Below are 6,000 nucleotides of genomic sequence, written 5' to 3'. Positions count from 1 at the left end.
GGCGCACATGCGCCGTGCGTGGTGCGCGGCCGCGCGGTGACGGTTTACGCTGCCCCCCCCCCCGGGCCCACGTTAGTAACTGGTTCTGAGCACTCTCCGGGCCTTCAGGGCTCTTCCTAACCCCGGCTAGGAATCTGTAGCCCTTTCAACGGTTACCAGGTGCGCTTATACAAACACTTCCCTTGTTCGGAAACATTTCACCTTTATTAGCGTTACTTCCATTGTGTTAACTGTTTTATTCATTTTATTGGCCTTTTTGACGCCAATTGAGTGAGTTTTGTGTTTTGTGTTTACCAACTACTCAGCGAAGTGCAGCTCTTTTACTGGTTCTACATTTTAGAGTCTGAAATTAATTCTGCGTCACCTGTAGCATGAGTAGTCGCTCTTCCTTTAAATAGCGATTAAAACTTATTTCCCTGGACGTTCTCACCCTTTATGAATATTTACTTCTGTTTCAGCCCCGGGGATTTATTGCACATTTTAGAAGTTGTTTACCACTTCTTATGCCGGACTTATAAATAATTATATTTAAGCGTCCTTTTTTACCTTTATAATTTTTGTATTCACTTCCACCTCTGTGTCCTTTCATTGTGTATGTCTTGGTGATGACCCCGGAAAGTATAGGTCGAATCCCAATCCACGCTGCAATATACAGACTAAAGTCTTCCTGTATACTTCTATTAACGATTCTGAGTATTATTATATTAAATAGTTTTAGTAACCGCTCATATCTAGGCTATAGACGTTCGTTTGAATGCTGTGTATAAACCCTTGTAATAATTGTCTAATTGCATTCTTTGTGTGAATACTAGTGACACTGAGAACCTCTCTTTATTTTGTTCTACTGTTGCGTGCTCATTATGCATTATTCCCACAATTAATTAGGATTCTGTACTTCACTCTACACATCAGGCTCCTGATACACAAACCCGCTCATGTCAAACTCCTCGCACACATTCAAGGCAGTACACAGCTCAGGCCTCACCTACCTGAACGATTGCATCTCCTTCCACCAACCACCCAGACACCTTTGCTCCAAAGTACTCCACTTAGATCCCATGCAAACACAGAACAAGATCAAGAGGATGGTTTTTCTTGCACATCACTCCTAAATAGTGGAATGACGTCCCACTCCACACCAGAGCTTACTCTCCTTGAATTCCTCAAGAAACTGAAAACCTGGCTTTTCAGTTAATTAATGTACCCTTGTCACTAAGCACATTTGCTCAGCACCAGGGTCACATCGGGGGTGACACTGCACTTTACAGACACACATAACATAACAAATGCCTGCCACTGATGCTTATAGCTTTGGATTCAACATTTTTTTAATTATTATTGAAGCATTTAATTTGTAAATGAGTTTTGAATGAGACCTTGATGAACCATTGCTAATTATACTTGTGATTAATACATTGGCCTCTTGGGTTGCTCTTGTATGTTTATTGAATGTGAGGCAGGCAGTTCTCACTGTGCAGCATGACTTGAATTTGAGCCATTTAAGGTTGGCTCTCAAACCTGGCCAAAGGATGTAGCACTGCTGTTATTAAAGCTAGTCTACTCTTTGCTAAGCCAATAAGGAGGGAGAAGCCATAGTTTAGACCGGCCCCCTGAACTAGGACCAACATTCAACATGTCAAACCAAGCCAGGAACGTAGCGATAATGAACAACAATCAAATCTAAATGACCAGGTTAACACAGTTGCCCTTTCCTACTTCCACACCCTCAAGCTTCTCAAAGTTTTCAGATGGCTCCTTTTAAGCAACTGAAGACCCAAGCCCTGATCAATCACCAGCAAACTGGACGAGGGAAACACACTGTACATTTGCATCTCTGCATAGCTCACTGGAAGACTCTAGATTATTCAGAAAGCAGCAGCCAGACTCACTCTCAAACACCCACTCTGCTCTCCTTACCTGAACTCTTCAAAGACCTCCACTGGCTCCCCATACACAGAGAGGCCAGATATACGTGAACAGCTGCATCAACTTCCACACACTGACCATACACCTCCGCTTGGCTGGATGCCTGGGCAGCCACGTCCCACGCATCCAAAGAGCCAGAGCTAGTGGCCTTGCCTTTTCGTACCTGGCCTCCAAAACCTGAAACAACATACCTGTTCACATCTGAACCACAGCTGTATCATAGAATTCTAAAAACATTAAAGACCTGACTATTCCAATAGGCCCTGTCATGGCATCCGTGTCTTCTTTAAGGCGCCAGGGTATGCCCCTAAGTGACATGTGCACAATACAAATGCATATAACATAAGAGTTCAGAATGTAATCCTGGTATTTAGTAGAGGGAGACAGTTTTGGGGTGCTGTCTGCCGATTTTAGGTATTTGAGCCAGAGAAGTTCAGTAGCTGGGTCAGGTTTGGAAGGTCCTTTCTTATTTTGTTTCTTTTGTTATTAAAAAACTAAGAGGATTTTTTTATATTAGGAAGCATCAGAACAAGAGAGAAAACAGGAACTAATTTGAGAACGAACAATTTGAAACCATTTCTTGGGTTTATTTTTTGAGAGGTTCATGAGAATGGAGGATTTGTAAATGTCTCTTTTAAGTTTTATCTGGGCAAGTGACAGATGAGATTTCTTGACTTTTCAGTCTTTTAGCTCATCTAAAAGAGTGTATCTTGACACTGAGGTTGGATGAGAACTAGTTTGTGGTTTTGTTTAAGGTTCGCCATAGGAGAGGGGTAATATTGTCAACAATGGCTTTCGTGGAAGAGTTGATTTAATGAAGAGTAGATTAGTGTCACAGAAGGCAAATGGAGTTTGGTGAATAGAAAAGGTGGAAGTGGCCAGATAATTTCTATCTATTGGTCGATAGTCACTACACCCATTGTATTCAATTTTAGTTTGCGACCGGTTGGTTGTGATAGTGGCGGGGGAGTGAAATGTAGGGAGAGATAAGGCAGTGATGAGTCCAGTCCATGATGATTGGATCTAGGACTTGGACACAGTCCAGTTTGGACATGATAATGTTGAGGATGCAGCCTTTAGAATAAGTACGTTTGTTACAGATTTGAAAAAGATCATTAGTTGAGAGGAAGGAAACTCCTTCAGAAATGATCAAGTCAAGGATTTGTTCCCCCTGAAGTTTAAATCTCCAAAGAGGATGGTGTCAAATGAATGAAGAAGGTTGGGTGTGAGGAATTTAACTCATTTAGGAATATGCAATTGTTTTCCAGGGAGTAATTTAATAACATTTCAATTTTCCTATGTTGATGATGAGGCTATCGATTTGAAGGCGTTCAAAAGAAAGAGAAAGGTAGAGCACAAAGTATCAAACAAGACAGATTATTCATGAATGAGAGATGTACTGCAAGGGTTTCGTTAGCGGGCTACGCTTCCTCAATGATGCCCATGAATGTTGGACATACATGGAACAGTTTCTCCATGTTATATTCAAAGATTGACTTTTACAGCTGACATGCGTTTGAACCCTTATTCCTTTTCCAAGAGGCTTTACCTGGGTATTGTAGTTTGTATATCTAGTGTATGATGGGGCGTGTTTCCTCACATTTTGCTGTGCATGTTGTTGTCTGGTCACAATCTGTCTTGAAATGTACCCCACTTTGGATAATAGCAACTATAATATGTAGTTACTTAGCAAAAGAACACCTCATTGGGTTTTATACCTGAGATTATGACACACTACCTTGGAGCCTTGAGAAAGCTATTTATGGATCCTAGATTAAGAATTTCTGTATTAGATTACATCCTTTTGAATAAAGAGGAGGGACATTAAGATAGGGGGGTCAGTTGATGTAAAGTCGTTCTGGTGATGTACAGGAGAATGGTAAGGCATGAAGGAAGAGGCTGGATTTCAGAGTCGACAATTTGTGGTTGAATTTGTTGCATTGCTTTCTGCTGATAGTTTCCAGAGTGAGAGAGAGAGAGGCTGTGATAAGGAGGGGCAAAGGGAGAGTGTAAGGAAACGCCTCTTTTTCCATGTTCACCCCCACATGTTTGGGCTGATGCTGCTAGTTTTTCGACTCAGAGTACACTGAGGCCTGCTAACCAGACCTCATTGCCAGTGTTCTAACCCTTTACCAAAGATTTTTCAAATTGGCTACACCCAATTGGAAAGTGATGTTTCACTTATAAATCCCTAGTAAATGGTACCCATGGCATGTACGTCAGAGTGTCTATCCATGGGTGTAGCATCTTTTGTACCACCCTGAGTGCGACAAAGTACAAAGTTGCTATCAGCCTGCAACTGCAAACTGCAGATTGACAGAGCAGTGTTTTCATTAAAACCAATGGTAAAGCCAGCCAATCCCTTAACAATGTATATATCTCCCCTAAGTAAGGCCTATAGAGCCATATGGCAGGGAGCTGTATTTTGTTCAGTAGGACATATATTTTTAATATGTCTTAACAACAATACTTACAAATTGTCATTTTGCTGTGAATAAAGTTAGTAGCCACAATTGGCTAACCCAGGGTTACTGGTTGGCAACTCAGCCCTACGAACTACTGAATGGGACTACCTAACTGGGTTATGTAATGTATCAAATTAATTGGGGCATTGAACCAGACCTGATGTCCATGTAAAATTTAATGTCACTATTAAAGTTGAGCAGCTTTTATAAGGTTGACACTTTGTACTCCAGCTAGTCCAGCTATCACACAGAGAGTTTTCTGACTGCCTGGGGAAACGTGTGACTGACTCCTCTGTATAGGAACGAAGGCAATTGGCTTAGAGTGAGGTGTCACCTCCTCTCCCAGGACGGCCACTCCGGGTGTTAGCCCAAAAGGCGAGCCTAGAAAAGTGAATTTGCCTTTGTGAGGGAAGTAGTGCCAACATCCCTGAGCAGGATGCCTTCTTTTCCTGCAGACAAAGCAGAGGCAGGGTCAAGGAGGTAAAACGCAGGCCCAAACCGATTTTACCATGGGCATGTAGCCCTGTGGTAGCCACACCTCTAGGGTGGGCTACGAAGCTCCTACCAACGGAGGAAGCGTCGCACCATCTTGAAAGTGGTAAGAATGTGGGATTCTGGGTAGCCAGATGTCACACATCACAGGAACCTCGTCACTAGGTTGGAGGGAATCCAGTAGCTCATTGGCTAGTCACCACGGGGTCCCCTCAGGATACTTTCCTGGGATAAATATGGCACCCCTGGCACTCTGACCCTCAGATCACTCTTGAATCAGAGAGGAGACCGAAGAAGGACTGCCCAGCTGCTTTTAGACCCGCACAAAGAGAGGCTGCACCGTCAGAAGGACTGCACCTGCTGCACGTTGGGCTAGCAAGGTTTTTACTGTGCTTACGGCTCCTGGCTTGGGTGAAAGTTGTTTCTCAGCCCCAGCATACTGCAATGACTCCAAGAATCAGTCGGCTGATCTCCCTGAACCACCTCCAGGGACATAAGAGCTGAAGTTGCCCAAACCGACAAGTTGGTAACCACTGCAGACGTTTTGCTGCTACCGGTCACCAGGCACCCAAAAGCCCCAAAAGCCCAAAAAGCCAAAAGTTGCACCCGATTCTGCCTGACACGGGAGTGCTAGCCCAGTCTGGATTCGTTGCACACAAGGGTCACTAGCCCCCTGCCTAAGGATCTCTTCCCAGCGGCGGTGCAGACTTACCAGTAGCTTAGTATTGGCTGACCTGCTACTGCAACATAGAGGACATTGAGGGACCCCAATCTCTGTGGCCAAGCTCACCCCACTTCCCCTGTGGACTAAGGAGCACCCACAGAGGACTATCCTTTGAGTTTCCTTTGCCTGCATCCCTCAGCATCAGGACCACTCGATTGACTTCTATGGCGGTTGTCTTTTAAAGTTTGGATCTTGCCTCAAAAACGCTGTTGGCCAGGTAACTGTCCAAAGGGTCCACTCTGGCCCCCTAGACGTCTGTCCTGCCAGGATTGGTCACCCACCTCGGGCCAGAGTAGCCAAAGTAACTGTTTCAAACTTTTCAAAAGTTTCCAAAGTTTTTGTTGACCATTGCTTGTTTACGGTTGCTAATGTCTTCTAAACCTGTATCGCTGA

The sequence above is a fragment of the Pleurodeles waltl genome, chromosome 5, assembly GCF_031143425.1.
Source record: "Pleurodeles waltl isolate 20211129_DDA chromosome 5, aPleWal1.hap1.20221129, whole genome shotgun sequence".
NCBI lineage: Eukaryota > Metazoa > Chordata > Amphibia > Caudata > Salamandridae > Pleurodeles > Pleurodeles waltl.
The sequence above is the reverse complement of the archived record's forward strand: the minus strand, read 5'-3'. Positions refer to the sequence as shown.